The sequence below is a fragment of the Pistacia vera genome, unplaced genomic scaffold (genome assembly GCF_008641045.1).
Source record: "Pistacia vera cultivar Batoury unplaced genomic scaffold, PisVer_v2 Contig485, whole genome shotgun sequence".
Lineage (NCBI taxonomy): Eukaryota > Viridiplantae > Streptophyta > Magnoliopsida > Sapindales > Anacardiaceae > Pistacia > Pistacia vera.
Window position 1 is genome coordinate 28,991 of NW_022196318.1, and position 17,918 is coordinate 46,908.

At 35.3% G+C, this 17,918-nt stretch overlaps 1 non-coding gene across 1 annotated transcript; it reads left to right on the forward strand.

The window, feature by feature from the left end:
* Positions 1-17,165: 17,165 nt before the first annotated feature.
* Positions 17,166-17,271, forward strand: LOC116146958. The gene has a single exon (XR_004130591.1). It is a non-coding gene; the product is annotated as a small nucleolar RNA R71 (small nucleolar RNA).
* The last annotated feature ends 647 nt before the right edge of the window (positions 17,272-17,918 follow it).

Genomic DNA, 17,918 nt, shown 5'->3' on the forward strand with positions numbered 1-17,918 from the left:
CAAAATTATCATTAAATGGATTGTGAAACATTACGGGCAGATTGATGTTTGATTTGGTTAAAGCTTTAAACACAACTATTTTGAGCAGGAATCTTGAGGCAACTAAATTGTCTTTCATTTTTATTTGATTCTTATTGAGTGTGCTTTTGTGATGTATTTTAACATTTTCCAATAGAGTGAAGTTATTGAGGTTTGTTTAATCCACACATTTTCTAATAGAGTAAAGTCATTGTTCATGTTTGAATCTTAAACTTTATAACATGGAATGACATCTCTTTCTTTGAAATTCATTTTAGCAAATCTTAAGAATTCTTCCTCTCTTTCATATTCTTTTGACATTCTATTTAAACAAAGCATTAATTTCACCTAAAGCATTTCATTCACTATAAATCAATACAACAAAGTATCTCTAGCTATTATAACTAATTGAGTGCAAAATTTCTAAAGCATTTTCAAATGCACTTCAAAATGTTACTTTATCTATTAATCTATAAACCTCACAGATTGTATCTAGAATTGAAAGAAACAACATTCAAAATACCATTACAGTAACAAATTCAGTAACTACTTATATTAAAACAAATTGATAGTAACTGGGACAAAATCAATAATAATGTGGTATTACAAACCAAACTGAGTTTGACATTATATAGTGATTCTGCAGCAACACAACACATGTAATCATTTCATTTTCCCTTTACACTGCTTACTAATCACAATGCCTTACCTTCTTTGGTGTTAAATATGCCTAATCAATTGCTAAATGAAAATGCACAACTATATTGTTCAGAGTGTCCCAAATGACTATATATTAATCAAGTTTTCTATTTTTTAGGTATAAATGAAGGCCCGCTGGGCTGCTGCCAATAAAAAACACAAACACCCAAGCAAAGAGTCTGTCCAACGTATATTCAAAGACAAGAAAAGACTTCTCACAATGTGACATTATTCTCACATTAAATCAAAAGACTTCTCACAATACCATATAGTGGATTTTGTCATCTCAAGAACATCAAACAAAAATGTGTCATCTCATCATAATTTCGACTACCAGTTAAGTATAAATTAACTCTAAACTCAAAAACTTATAACAATATTATACTACATAATATGTTTTTTTAAACGGCTAACCTAAATAACTGTCTAAAGACCCTAGACTCCTAAAAAAAAAATATAGTGTAAATTTATTTTTATATATAAATTTACACTGCATTTTTTTGGAATCATTATACTTAGGACTCATATTTACCATTTTTTTGGAAGAGAAAAGTTTTTCTCAGTACAACATTATTAATCTCACATTATATAATACCTTTTTTTTTTTAATTTTAAATTGCTAACCTACAAAATTGTCTAAAGGCCCTGGAATCCTGGGCAAAACCAACTAAAACAAAGGCACTGAAAAGCATAAATATTCAAACCAGTGTGAATCTGGACGCAAAGAAAACAACACAAGAAAAGAGGAAACTCATTTTTACACTCAGTACAGAAATAATAGTAATAATAATAAGCGAATGTGAAAACAATGTATTGAAAAAGTTGTTTTCCACTACAGATCCAATCAATTCATATTTAACATATGGAAATCATAGTAAAAAGCAATATGTGTTTATGAATGAGAAGGCTCTATAATGATGGAATAACTGTAATGTCAATAAACATAAAAACAAACATAGAAGACATGTTCATCCAAGGAAGAAAACAACATTCTTATAGGTGATGGTTTGCGGCGACAGAGGTAGCAAAGCGATGACTTCACTGTTTATTGCTGCTATTGGGAACTGAAGAAACAAGTGATGGAAGAGATTTCGACGATTTAGTGGAAGAGAATTGGGCGATTTAATGAAGGAGATTTAGGGTTTATGGCTCTAATTAATTTAGTGAAGGAGATTTGGGTTTTTGGCGATAGTTCTGTTCTTGCCCTAGGTTTGACTTGGTCAAAATTTGGGGGAAAATGGGTTTTGACAATGAACTTTGGTGTTTTGGCTGGAAAGAATTTGCCTTAGCAAAATTTTAGGGGGGGAAGCCATAGCCAAATTTGAGTTTTGGTTTTTTTTTTTTTAATAACTTAATCCTTGACAGTTAAACACTATCAAGGATTAAGAATATAACATTCAAGGTCAAGGATTAAGACTATAACAATCAAGGAATGAAATTGAACAATTTAATTTTTACAAAATCCTTGATAGTTAATAACAATCAAGGATTTGCTAAAACAGTCAAGGATTGTCTCAAATCCTTGATAGTTGAAAAATGGTCAAGAAGTTGTCAAGGAATAGACTTCTTGACTGTTTTTAAAAATAGTCAAGAATTTCTGTTAAGAAAGGCCTTTTTCCTTGTAGTGTATATAGATTGAAATAACTACTAATACTATAAAAAAGTAGTAGTAGTAGTAGCAGTAATAATAATAATAATGATAATAATAATTGTAGAATATTTATTTTTGTCAAACTTATGAATTGTGTGTGTGCACAACAATTATGTGTGCACACTAGTTGCCAATCCTTTTATTTGGCTTGTCTCATTTTTTATGTGTGTGCACATCAATTCTTAGTGCACACAGTTTGCCATACATGTGTCTTGGCTTGTTTCGTCTCGAGTGTGTGTTCACAACGGTCTATGCTTATAGTCTAGCTTCAGACTCTTTGCAACCCGACACGAGTTACATGTCTGATAGAGAGAAAAAGATTGTGTTTATCTTTGTCTCTCGATATTTAGGACCTTTTTACATGTGTCATTTTTTCCTTAAGTGGTCCTAGGGAATAAAGTTATCTTTCCCAATTTGTTTTGTGGTCCAAACCAAAAGAAGGAATACTTACATTATTTGGACAAACATAGGTCAGCTCCTTGTTGCTATCATGGCACTATTTTGTTGAGCAAGAAAACTTTCATTATATAATACTCTTTCTTGCGTAAATGTATCTAACCTTTGATCTTTTATTTCATCTTACTCTGAATTTCTTAGAGTATTCTTTCTCTTAAGGTTCAAGGTTCATTTTCCATTTTGTGCCAAAACCTTACCATATCAAACAAAGACTTGATGGCTCTTGGAACGTGGTTCCTTTGCTGATGCTAGTGCGTGGCGTCAGTGGTTGAAGCTTGGTGGTTTACAAGCTATTTTCTGTTGTGTTCCCAGTGAGAGGAAGCTCAAAGGAGTTGCTACACATTAAGGATTTAGAGTGTGGTGCTAAGTGTAAAGTTGAATAGGGAGTTCTTTTGACTGTAACTTAGATCAGCTTTGAACTATATCTTGTAATGTGTTTTTAACTTAGTGGATTGCTTCGATCTGGACAAGTTCCCACGGATGTAGGCTAAAAGTGGATTTAGTCAAACCATGTATATGGCTGTGTTATTTATTTTCTGCACTTGTGTTTGATGTGGCTAAAACCTGGAAATGTCTTAATCTACTTGGTAAATATTCCGCTGCACTTTAAAATGGGTAATCCAAAACCAAAGTGGTTTAACCAATCCCCAACAAGTGGTATGAGAGCGAGTTCTGATAAGTAACTTTAGTAGATCCTTACCCATTTTACTCATTTTCGTTTGCATCTGAGTGATATGGCTGGTGGATGAAATATGTTGTGTATTGCGTTTTTACTTCAGATCTGCTATTTGTCTGTGTGTGCACTTCCATTTGTGTGTTAGCATCTGTTTGATTGCTTTTTGTCATGAGTTTCTTCACTAAAGGTGGATATGCTCATAGACCTTTTCTGTTAGAAGGTCCTAGCTATTACACATGGAGACCTAGGATGCGTGCCTTCCTTAAGTCTATAGATGAAAGAGTATGGTGTATGGTTGTGAATGGTTGGACAGTCCTAGTTATTGTTGAAAATGAAGTTTCTAGACCAAAACCTGTTGCCAGTTGGACTGCTAATGAAATAACTTTGGCAAATTATAGCTCTAAAGCACTTCATGCTCTTTTTAATGCTGTTATTGTGAACTAAATGAAAGTCATGGCTAATTGTGAGCTTGCTAAAGATGCTTGGGATAGACTCCAAGTCAAGAATGAGGGAACTAGTACTGTGAAATGAAATAGGCTTAGAAGACATGTCACTGATTTTGAAAATTTGAACATGGAAGAAGATGAGACTATAATTGATTTTTATGGTAGAGTGTGTGATATTTCTAATGAATGCTTTGCTTTGGGAAGAACATATTGTAATGCTGAACTTGTCAGGAAAGTGCTTTGCTCTTTGCCAGAGATTTATGTCAAATGTCCCAACCAGTGAAGAATGCCGAGATTTGGATGTTATGGACATCGATGAACTCATTGACTCTCTCCAAACCTATGAGCTGAATATGCAATGATGGGAAAAACAGAAACCGAACAACGGTTTGGCTCTTTAACATGAGGTTGATTCTGATCCTTTTGATGAATGTGATTTAAGCTCTTTGGATGATGAAAATTGTGCTTTACTTACAAAGAATTTTTCAAAGTTTTTAAAGAAAAACATGAAAAAGCCTCATAATAGTGGTTATGGCCGAATTTTTTTTATGAAAAAGCCTTATGACCATCAAAACCCTGGTATCTTTACAAAGAAATTTTCAAAAGATAAAGAAAAGAAAAATAAAGGTATCAAGTGTTTTGAATGTGAGGCTTTTGGGCACATACAATCTGAGTGTGCTAACACACTGAAAAGAAGAAAGGTAAAGCCATGACTGCCACTTTGAGTGAGAGTGATAATGATGATTTGGGTAATGATAAGAATGTTTTAGACTTCACTGTGAATCAAGAGGATGGTAAGAGTGAAGTTTCAGACGACACTGAAGATATCTATGCTGAGCAACAAGAAGCATATGATAAGATGTATGACCAATGGCTAAAAGCTGTGAAAAAGTTACAATCTCTTTGTATCGAGAATGATTCCTTGTTGAAACAAAAGAAAGCGTTGTTCGAAAAGATTGTTGTTCTTACAACTGAACTGACTGAGGCTAAGGCCATCATTGATAAGTTGAATGCAGATTTTCTCAAGCTTGAAGAACTGCTTGGTCAAGGAAAATCCTTCAGAGATCGGTGTGGTTTGGGCTTCAGTCTTGGTGCTAGCACATCAAAAGCTAGTGCTAACATGTTTGTGAAAGCCACCAAAACCTTTGTTGAAGGAACTGCTATAAGACAGGTTACAAAGGTATCAAAATTCATTCCTATTTGTCATTTTTGTATTAGGAAAGGTCACATCAGACCCAAATGCTTCAGATTCATTGCTTATTTGAATAAAGTTTTTAAAAACCATAGTTTTGTTGCTAATGTAAATCATAATACTAACAATGGTTTTTCTTCCAAGAGAGTTTGGAAACCTAAAGCTGATGTGAAATGTTTTGTGTCTCATGCTTCTTTGCTTGCATTTCAAAATGATCTTTGGTATCTAGATAATGGTTGTTCAAGGTATATGACAGGTAATAAATCTCTCTTGACTGAACTTGAATCGGTTGATAGTGGGCATGTCACTTATGGAGATGAGAAGAAAGGTAAAATTCTTGGCAAATGATCAATTGTGCTTCCTAATTTTCCAGTTTTGAAAGATGTTTTACTTGTTGATGGTTTGAAAGCTAATTTGATTAGTATTAGTCAAATTTGTGACAAAGATTTTGTGATTCAATTCTCAAAGATCAAGTGTCAAATCTTGAATGGTTAAGGTGTTTCTCTCCTTGAGGAAAAAAGGTCAAATGACAATTGTTACTTGCTTTCTAACCATGTGTCATGTTTTAGTTCAAAAACAGATTCCACTAACTTATGGCATGAGAACTTGGTCACATGAACTTCAAGGACTTGGCAAGACTCTCAAAGAAGGAAGTGGTTAAAGGATTACCAAAGCTTGAACTTCCAAAAGGTAATGTGTGTGGTCCATGCCACCAAGGTAAGCAAACCAGAATATCTCATAAAGCTTTGTCAAATCAAAATACCTCATGTGTTTTGGAATTGCTCCATATGGATCTAATGGGTCCTATGCAAGTTGAAAGTTTGGGAGGTAAGAGGTATGTGTTTGTTTGTGTTGATGATTTTTCAAGGTATGCTTGGGTTGATTTTTTGCGTAAGAAATTTGATGCTTTCAATGTATTTCAGAAATTAGCTAAAAGGTTGCTTGTTGAGCAGAGTTCTAAAGCTACAAAGATTGTAAGAATTAGGAGTGACCATGGAAAGAAATTTGAGAATGTTGATTTTGCTGATTTTACTAATTTTTATGAATTGCAGAGCATATTTCATGAATTTTCAGCATCAAAAACACTTGAACAAAATGCTGTTGTGGAAAGGAAAAACAGAGTGCTTCAAGAGATGGCTAGGGTAATGCTTAATGCCAAAAAGCTCCCTACAAGACTTGGGGCAGAAGCTATTAATACAGCATGTCATATTTCCAACAGAGTTTACCTTATAAAAGGTACTATTCAAACTCCCTATGAGTTATGGAAAGGTAAGAAACTGATCTCTTATATTTTCATGTGTTTGGATGCAAATGTTACATCTTGAATGATAGAGAGAATCTAGTTAAGTTTGATTCTAGGAGTGATGAAGGAATTTTTATTTGATATTCTTTCAATGGTCGTGCATTTGGGATCTATAACATGTGTTCTGAAAAAGTCTTAGAATCCATTAATGTTGTGTTTACTGATATAGAAGATTTTTCAGAATATTCTCAAGAATGTGAAATTCAAGACATATATGTTCCTCGTGTGCTCACAGAAGATGGTGTGAACACTACTGAATCTCCTGAACCTAAACCTTCAGTAAATGTGCTGTCACCTACCATTGGTTCTACAGCAACGGGATCTGCTCCAAGCAAAGAATCATCTGCTGATTCATCATTGCAAAATGAGGGGATAGAGCTGGTTGTTGATCTTTCTGATGAAAGCTCATCTGCCTTCAACCGTGATTGGAGATCCAAATGAGGTAATGGTTACAAGAAGGAGAAGACAAAATGAAATTAACTATCTGTGTTATGCTTCTCTTGCAAAACCAAAGAATGCCAAACAAGCTTTGGAAGATGAAAATTGGATTGTGGCGATGCAAGAAGAACTGGAACAATTCGAAACAAATGATGTGTGGACGCTTGTACCAAGACTAGAGGGAATCAACATAATAGGTACCAAATGAGTTTTCAAAAATAAAACTGATGAGTTTGGTAATGTTGCCAAGAACAAAGCTAGGCTTGTAGCTCAACGATATACACAAGTTGAAGGAATCGACTTTGATGAAACCTTCACCCCGGTTGCTTGACTTGAATCAATCCAGTTGCTGCTGTCTGTTGCCTGTTGCCTCAAGATCAAATTATTCCAAATGGACGTCAAAAGCGCCTTCTTGAATGGAATGCTCACTAAAGAAGTGTATGTTGAACAACTGATTGGCTTTCAAGATCCCCACAAACCTGATCATGTATTCATATTGAAGAAAGCTCTCTATTGTTTGAAACAAGCCCAACGGGCCTAGTATGAAAGGTTGACAACTTTCATTCTTGAGTATAACTATGAACGAGGTAATGCCGACAAAACCCTTTTCATTAAGTGTGCTAACAATGAAATCATATGTGCACAGATTTACGTTGCTGATGTTGTGTTTGGTTCTACATCTCATTCACATGCTCTTAAACTCATTAGTCTGATGAAAAATGAGTTTGAGATCATATGGTTGGGGAATTGAGTATGTTTCTTAGCCTTCAAATTAAACAAATTAGCAATGGCATGTTTGTTTCCCAATGAAAGTATGGTAGAAACATGTTGAAAAGATTTTGTCTTGAGAATGCAAAGCATGATAGAATCCCTATGAGTGCTACCCTTAAGCTGTGCAAAGATGAACATGGTAAAAAGGTAGACAATAAGATGTACTGAAGCATGATTGGAAGTCTTCTTTACTTAACTGCAAGCCGACCTGATATTTGTTTTAGTGTTGGTGTTTGTGCTAGGTTTCAAAGTAATCCATCTGAGTTGCACTTGAATGCAGTGAAAAGAATCATGAAATATGTTTTAGGTACGTGTGAATTTGGCCTTTGGTACTCATTTGATTCTAACAATTGTTTGGTTGGATATAGTGATACAGATTGGGCAGGAAGTTTGGATGATAGGAAGAGTACTTCAAGTGGATGTTTCTATCTTGGAAACAATCTTGTCACATGGTACATGTAACGACTCCATTCTTTTAAAAACATGCATGGTAAAAATACACGTAACCATAATATAAAAAGTTGGGCCCAAAATTTTTCTTTCATTAAACACATGCATTCTTTATACAAATTTATACAATGTTTGTGACATATGCAAAACTATCAAAAAGGGTGGACAGTGTAGCCATTTCTCTTCGTGTGCCGATGTCCATCCAACTGTGTCCCTCATCTAGAACCTGCAAAAACATAAGGAACAACTGGATGAGCACAAACAAGGCTCAGTAAGTAAACCCCTAAACTCGATTATTCCCGTAACTCTTTCTTTACTCACTGTCTAATTACTCTTTCTCATAGCTCCTCTATACTAACTTTCTTTCTAGTAAGTCACGGCCCCATCTGACCGGAGACACGGCTGGGACTCGCTCCCACTCCCGGTGACTTCTACTCATTCTAGCCGATCGGACTTGGTTATGCATGGATTCGGAACCTTTGGCCATGTGAGTGCATAGAATCTCTCGGGTAAACTCGGGTATAGCCCTCATCCGCATGTACACTACGGGCTACACCACTTCTCTTTCTGATACTCTGGCCGCTTTATTGATGCGGCGTACATGCGGGAATACTCTACCCGTACTCACAGGTTCCCCATCGCACAACCTACTCTATTCTCTTATTAAGCACTACTCTAGCTTTACTCTATAGTGCTCATTCTCTCTTTCTTTCTACTCTTAGAGTAGTCTAAACTCAAAAGTCTCTACTCTTTCTCTACTCTCTTTTCTAATGCATAAGTAAAGCATAATTAATGCACATCAATGACTCATACTCATTAATGCATTTATGAAAAGTAACTATGACATGTAGCAACAATTAAGGCTTTCTACCCTTACTTATGATTCTCTTGAGCATTTCATCAAGCAACTCATGTGCATAAATAACTCTACTCTAACTCTAACTTTTCTGTTTTCTTTAATCAACCAAATGGGAGAAAACTCCCTCATAACCATCTAAATTCCCTGTCACAATAGAAACACTTCCATAAGCTTGCTCAAAACTTCCTCCAACTTCTATCAAACTCAACCCAACATCAAGCAAATAAAACACTTCTCATAACTCAATCATAACTACTAATCTCATTCAACAATTAAAAGAATACACATATGTATATCAATCTACTCAAAAGAGTTCTTAAATCTCAACTTGGGTTGAGTTTACTTACCTTATGAGAAATTAGCTTCTTTAACACTTCTCCTTTCCTTTGGAAGCTTGCTTTTCCTCTACAACTTAACCAACAATCACAACATGAGATTCTAATCAAAACATAAGAAAACTCTCATCTAAAGCACAAATCCTTACCTTAGGAAGCTTTAGGTTAAAACCCTACTAAAAGTTTCTCAAAAAGGCTCTTGGAAATCCTTGAAAGATTGAAGGAAATTTGAGAGAGTTTAGAAGAATGAAGGAGGCGGTGGAACTGGAAAAATGAAGAACATTCAAAGGCTAAACCCTTTTTAATAACTCTTAATACTCATTCTTCCCATTTTGCCCCTTGCTCTTTTATGGAAATTCCATCCATATCCTTTGATTCCTTACTAACACACCCCCATACTAACATATTCTCCTTGAAATTTCCTTACAATTTACTCCCCACTTTTCCTGCTAATTAGGGGTAGAATGGTCAAATTGCCCTTACTGAAGAGAATATCTAAAACTTGGTAAACATTTTGGTAGGACCGTCGCCGCGGCGAAACTGTCCAGAAAGTTTCCCTTGGTTTCAACATCTCTTCGCCGCGGTGAAGATTCTTCTTCGCCCCGGCGAAGCTTGACACACCTTACTTCCTCTATTTTTAACCAATTTCAAGGCAATTAGTCGACACAACACTTGTACTAATGTCAAACAAACAATAATACTACGATACCAACTCAAATAAGTGCAAACGAAAGAACAATAACTACGTACCTCAAGTGGGGCGTTACAGTACATCAAGAAGCAAAATGCAATCTCCTTATCCTCTGTCGAGGCTGAGTACATTGCCGCAGGGAGTTATTGCACTCAAATTTTATGGTTAAAGCAAATGTTATATGATTATGGTATTGACCAAGATTGTGTGACAATATTTTGTGATAACACGAGTGTCATTAACATCTCTAAGAATCCAGTCCAGTGTTCTAGGACTAAGCACATTGACATAAGACATCATTTCATTAGAGAGTTAGTTCAGGAGAACATCATTGCACTTGCTCATGTGAACACAAAATCCCAATTGGCTGATTTATTTATAAAAGCACTAGACTATGATACTTTTGTTTTCTTAAGGAAGTCCATTAGACTACTTCAACTTGAATAGTTTTTCATTTTAGTCGAAGAATAAGCATGAACATGCTACTTTTATTTTTGTTTGTCAAGATTTCTTGATCTGTGCTAGCACTCTAATGGTCATTAATTTTCTCTTATCTATGTGCTAGCTCTAGTATATTGTGTCCACTAAGACTCTCTCTATAACATGACCTTATAGCTTCATGAGTTGATTGTCCATTTTTGCCACCATTATGAAAGAGCTACCTTGCATGAAGTGTGAAAGTTGTTTTGAGCAATTTTCTGATTTGTAGAGACCCATATATTTAGGAAAATCTACCATTAAGAGGACTATGTTATTGCAAGTGTGAAAACTATATTTTGGTTATGTTTATGAGAGTTATTTGCCTTTTGATCAAAATGAAAAGAAAAAATTTTATCTCCTATGTTGAAAAAGAAAAAAAATGCAAAATACAGTTGGGCATGAGGGAAGGGGGAGCTTCTCTTGTAAAATTTAAAATTGACTAATGTGTCATTTTACCCCCATAAGGACACTATCACACACTAAGACAAGCTCTTGGAAATTTATCTCTCTTGTGTGTGATTGAGAAAGTGTTATTTTGATTGCATAATGTTGACAACTTCCTTATGAGCCTTTTTAAGATTGAAAATTTTGATTTATTATGATGAAATTCACAGATTGACTGTCTTGACCTTAAAAATTTCATGTGAAACATTTCATAATTCTAATTTTTATGCTCTTTAATTTTTTGCTCAATAAAGTCTAGTCTTTTGAAAATTTCTGATGTTCTTTTGGGATGTTGTGTGCTCACATGATTGCATATGTACACTTATTTAGGATAGAGTCCTATTTTTGGTAAAACTCTTTTTCAAGATATTAGAATTGCCGCTTGCCTTAATTGTGCTGCCTCTTTTATTCCTAGCGCCAGTCTTCATTTTTTTTAAACCCTTAATAGTGCCGACTATTTCCTCTGTTCGTTACGATTTTTCTTCTCTCAAAATTTTTTCATCTTTTTTTTTATGTTCTCACATGGAATCAAGGAAGAAAGCAATGGAGGATCCTATAAAAAAAGATGAATCCATGGGAAAGGGATTCCTGACTATGAAGAAAGCCAGATTGCAGAGTCAAATGCTGTCAAAAAACCCTTCTCCTACAGCAAACGATTCAAATTCTGAAAAGGGAAGTCAAGGGAATGAATCAAATAACTCAACCTCTAGTTCGTCCCCTGTTTCAAGTGACCACCAAACCTTGAAACGCTCACAGAGTGAGTCTGCCCCTGCCTCAACGAAGAAGACGCCTGACAAATCCTCTTTGGCATCAGACAACACCTCAAAGAACACGCCGATTGTTGGTCTGAAATCACACAAAGAAGGTTCATCAAAGGGCACGACTTCAAAGTCTCTGACTCCTGCAGAGTTAGCAAAAAAGAAAGGAAAAGTTGTCTTGGAGGAGCCTTCTTTTGGTAAAATCTCTCCTTTTGTTTTACCTGTTGCTGAGAATAGATTTAGGAGCCACATTGTCAAGAAGACAATTGTGAGCGAAGCAAATGTTAGACTGGAAGACTTTGATGAATTTCATGCTTTGATGAAAGAAAGAAACTGGTTAAGAACTATCTCGAGGTTGACTGCCCCTGTACAAATGATGCGTTGTAATTACAACATGCAATGTGTAGCAAGTGAACTAGTCGCAAAAAGTAATAAAGTGATAAGTAGAGTATCGTTCCCACGAGGATAGTGTTACTAAGTACCGATTTCTCTAGTTTAAGTCCTAATTGAAGCAACAATAAATTGGATTGATGGAAAATTAACAAACTAATACAAATTAACAAAATATAAATGAATGATAATGAAATTAAAGCAAAACCCAACAACTTAACTAATTAAACAATGCTAAAAAATTAATGCTAGGGTGTTGATTTCACCTAGATACGCTAACCCGAATCATAGAATCTATTACCCATGTTTTAATTCCTTGATTGAAAATCAAATTCCCTAAGTTGTAAAACATACCTTCTCAGGCTATATTTTCTTACTTATCCCTATTAAGCTTCCGCACCCAACAAAATGAAGATTAATAGTTCAAAGTCTTTTAAGCTTATGGAATTCTATCTAGATTTCATAGATCGTTAAACCTATCTCTAGTGTTTGCTTAATCTACGGTATTTATCACAAGAGGCACAATCACAAATCACTTATCAGTCTCATTGTGAACAACACACATTTGAATGGTGATCAAGCATTCAAAAGTCATTAAGCAAAGAGATAAACACTCAATCATGAAATTAAAACTCAAAGTAAATCAATTCATATAAATTTGAATCATTGTATCAAAGTTACATCAAACCCTAACTGAACAACTCAGTTCATACTCAAAAACAAAATAAAATAACAAAAACAAACTGAATCAAGATTCATCATTGAAAAACAAGCAAAAGATGGAGAAATCTTCTCTAATTTGAAGCCCAAATCTTCAATAATCTTCTCCTTCCAAGGGCTTCCTTCCAAATGACGAACCAAGACCCTTTTCCCTTCCTATTTGTCCTAATTTATACCTCTCTCACTTAAGGATGAAGCCCTAGCAAGCCAAAACGCATCGTTTTATTTTTCACATCTAAGGCAGTTTCACCGCGGCGAAGCTTTTTCCTTGCCGCAGTGAGAATCATTTGGGCCAAATTTGAGCATGATAGAGTCTGAATCTGGAAACGTGTTAAACATATTAATTTTATCCCTTTCAATTATGTTTCTACGAGTTCAAGAATAAGCCCAATCCGAGCTCTACAGCTCAAGGTATGGTAAAAATACTGAAGCACGTCTAAAGACGTTTTTCTTCAGTTCCTAGCTTACTGTTCACGACTTCAAGCCAAGTTTTCACCCTTGTCCAGTCAGAATTAGGAAAAACCCAAAACATGAAAGTTGTAGCTCTTCTTCTTAGGTTTCCAAAGCTCATAAATTCAGGTCATTCCGAGTTTCCAACCTCAAGTTACACAATTTACGCTCAAAACTGTCATTTATACTCAAAATTATCGTTTAGGCCTACAAAGAAAAATTAATATACTTAGGTAGCAATTATGGCCCAAATTGTATGAAAAATATCCTAAATCCTATCAAAATTCAATGCAAAATCATAGGGAAAAATAGGATTATCAAATACCCCCAAACTTAAGATTTGCTCGTCCTCGAGCAAAAAGGAATAAAAATCCAAACAAAAAGAAAGATAAATACCTAGATTGAATCACAATGCAAGTATCAAAAATTGTTGGTACATTATTACAAAAAAATGCTCAACACTCCAAGAAGTTATAAATTGAATTGACTATCTTTCTCTATTGGTCCCCTGAGTAGGTAATCCCCACTTCAGTCCACCTTCTGACTTCCCGGATTATTTTATGAAGAAATGTAAACTTTATCAAATGGTAGCAGACTCCATAAGCCTAAGTATGGAACTACTTTCCACTAATGTAGACTAGACATCGCTAGGAATCAAAAGGTCTTTGCAAGCTTGAAACGTTAGGCTCGGGTAGTGGGCTCCAAGGAAAAGGATAGGATAAACAAAGTAAGAGAACTCGGTTTTTCTCATGCAAACACTAAGAGCTATATCAATCTCTGCTTTCTTTCTGAACCATCAATCAAAGTGTCAACCATTTTACAACCCTCAAACTTATGCATTTCTTATTTTTGATTTTGAATTGAACTAAAGAAATTCTTTTTTTTCTTTTTCTTCTTCTTCTTCCTTTTTTTTTTTTTTTTTTTTTTTTTTTTTTTTTTTCGATTACAATATTTACAATAACATTGAGGTCTATTGCCCCTTCTTCCTACCCTTTTTGCAACCCCTAAACTTAAAATTTTGGTCCATCACTTCACACACATCTCAAAGCTCTTTTATGTCATACATTAGGTCCATAATTCTCCTAAAGAGTATGATAAGTGTTTAGGGTATAGGGATTGGACAATTTTTTTGGTTTGCAAGAAAAATAAGGCAATGATAATCTCATAGGCTCAAATGGGCGATTAGGGAAAGATTCATTCATGGGTCAGCTAGAAGGCTTAAACGTTCCGAAAAATGCCTAAATCATTTCCTCAACAATGTCTAATCCTACAATTTCGCCTCAAGCACTTCTTAACTAGGTTCTAGAGTCCACCAACATTATCAGACTTCACTAACCACATAAAATGAATCTAAGCATGCCGAAAGAAGAAAATGGTGGTTGAACCACTCAACAAACCTCTTGAAAAAAAAAAACAAATTTAATCAACCAACATAAACTTGAAGCATGCTTAGCATTTTCCATAAATAGTATCCAACAATCTAGTCTCATCATAGACTTATGCAATTCATCTAGGCAACAACAACACACACACACAAAAACCACTAAACAAATAACAATCAAAGAACTTAAACAAAAAGAAACACAATTTCGAGCTAAAACACACAAACAAACTAAACACAAAAATTTTCAAAATTTTCCTACCCCAAACTTAAAATGGCATTGTCCCCAATGTCAATCATGCACATCCAAGAGTAGAAAAAAAAAAAAGTAAAGGTTATGAGATACTCCCCTGACTAATCGTAAGGCCCTTTTTTGTGCAAAATCCTGGATCCATTCCTTGGCTTCTTCATCCTCATCATCTGTCAAACAAGAAAGTCTATGGTGCCAAATGTTAGATACCCTCACCAATTAATATGAAAGAATTACATCCTGATCTCAACCTTATTGAACTAAACTAAAATCTAAACAAAAACAAATAAAGAGCTAAAAACGGGAAATCAACATCAATTCCTACTTACAAAACATAAAGAAATAAAAACAAAAACAAAAGAAAAGTGCTTTAGGCTTCAATCTTCTTTACTCCGTCCTGTCACACCAACTCCCAAATTTGCTAAAAGCATTCAACACAACAAACCCAACTTCTCAACACCAAATTAAATCAAAATCAACAATTTCTACACTCCACAATGAACTCAATCCTCAAATTCTCAACCAACATCTACAACAACAAATTCAAGCAATTTTTCAACAAAAACAAATCCACAATTGAAAGTGAACAAATAAATTGCTCAAAAACTCTTAACCTTACCAAGCCCAAGCTTTCCAACCTTCAATTGCTCCAATTCATTAAAAATCACAAAGAAAGCCTAAATTTTCAAAACCTAAGGGTTGCTAAAAATATCTTCAAATGGGTTAAACCTGGGCAATTGAAAGGTTCATGATTGTTTAAGAGGTAAGGGAGTGGATAGTGCTAGAATTTTTGGGGAAAAAGGTGAGAAATTGAAGAGAGAAAACGAAATTTTTGGAGCTAGGGTTTGAAATCGCAAAAATGGAGAGAATGAAGGGGGTTTATAAAGATTCTAGGTTGCCGCGGCGAAGTTTGGCAGTGCATACAATGCCATGGCGAAGAATAATCTTTGCCGCGACGAAGTCTGGCAGATTCTAAGTCCGTAGTTGGCAGTGCATAAGATGCTGCAGTGAAGAATAAACTTCGCCCGCGAAGTCTGGAACTTTCAACTTCTTGCACATTTTGATCATTCACTTGAAACACCAAAAGACAAACGAAATTAAAACTATTTCCTAGTCAAATAACACATAAACAAATGAAAATAACACAAAATTAGAATGCTTGGGTTGCTCCCAAGAAGCGCGTGTTATAGTCGGAAGCTCGATTCTTATCTCTTCAATCATAGGATCCTTGTGGGGTTCTCACTTCCCATTGCCACCTCTTGGTATTTCCTTTGGAATTTCGAACATTCTCATAAGCATCTTTTTGGAACTTCAAATTCGTATATGCGTACTTGAGATGAGATGGTGATTGGTTGAGTCCAATGTTTGGAGTCTTTCCAACACCAATTTTGACTTGTGTGCATTTACACCAAATTCCTCAAATTGTTCCTTGTGAGGTGAGTTGCTGGTTGAAATTCCCTAAGTATCTGCACACCTTTTTGCTTTGAGATTTTCCTCTTCATTAGTCTTGTCTTCTTGTTCTTCCCACTTTTCTTCATTTTGAGGTTGCTCCAACACTATACCTCTCTCAATGTTTAGACATTTAATTGTTCTTTAGGATTTGTGACCGTTGTGCTCGACAAAGAACCTTGAGATCTCTCTGTCAATTGTTCAACCAATTGCCCCACTTGAACCTCCAAATTTTGAATGGACACTCTTTGATTTCTAAAGTTTGAGCGTGTCTCATTCATAAAACTTGTGGTTTCTTGCATGAATTTCTCAAACATATCCCCCAATTTCGACATTCTTTGCTCACAGGTTGATGATTCACACCTGGTTGATGGTTAAGCACTATCACTTTGATTTGATTGACTGCTTTGATTGCTCCAGGACAAATTGGGTGATCCCCCAACCAAGATTGTAATGTTACAGAAGGAGTCATTTTGCAGCTTTTGTGAACTACCATGTAATTCACTTGCTCGGTTGTTGAGAAGACTAACTGGTTTATCTCGACATTCCACCCCATGGTTTTCTACACAATTCACAAGTTATAAAGGTGAGTGATAGAATTTACATTCATACCTCCCATTGGCAGAAGTGATGCAATTTGTGCAGATAATGTGGCGAACACATGACTTCATGTAGACCCATTGTTCTCTTTGGCATTGCTCTCTCATTAGGTCTTTGGTGTATTGTTGACCATCACCTAAGCAATTCATAAGATCTTCTAGGGTCTTGTATTTAAGGCTCCGCTACTGCCACATCTCCATAGTTTGAATATTTGGTAGCAACCCATTTTAAAATATTTGGACTTGTATCCAAAACGGTAGATCATGATGTGGACATTTCCTTAACAACTCTGTGTACCTCTCCCAAGCTTTATCAGTGATTCATCATTGCCTTGCATGAAAGAGATAATGTCGTTTCTCATTTTTGCCGCTTTCTCTGGTGGGAAGTATTTTGCAAGAAACTTCTAAGCTAATCTGTCCCATGTGGTGATTGTTCCAACTAGGTGTGCCATGAGCCAACCTTTCGCTTTATCTCTCAGTGAAAATGGGAACCATCTTAGCCTAATGCATCGGTCATTCCATTAACCTTGAATGTGTCACATATCTCTAGAAAGCTAGCGATATGCAAAATTGGATCTCATATGATTTCCACCAAATTGGACTAACTGCTGGATAATCTAAATTATTGTCGGTTTAATCTCAAAGTTCACTGCAATAGGTGGCCTGTCATAATTGCATTCTTGCATCGTTGGTATGGGATAATCCATCAACGTTTATGTACTTCTGCCATGATCTACAACTACACTACAAGAAACAGTTAATTAAGCTAACTACAAAATAAAATAAAAAACTACAAACAAAAACTCAAGCTAAGACTATACAATATTTACGATTAACTACAAAAATGAAATAAAAACTTCAATCTAGCACGACACTAGATACTATCAACATTAATAATCAACTATCCCCGGCAATGGCGCCAAAAACTGATGATGTAATTACAACATGGAATGTGTAGCAAGTGCACTAGCGCAAAAAGTAATAAAGTGATAAGTAGAGTATCGTTCCCATG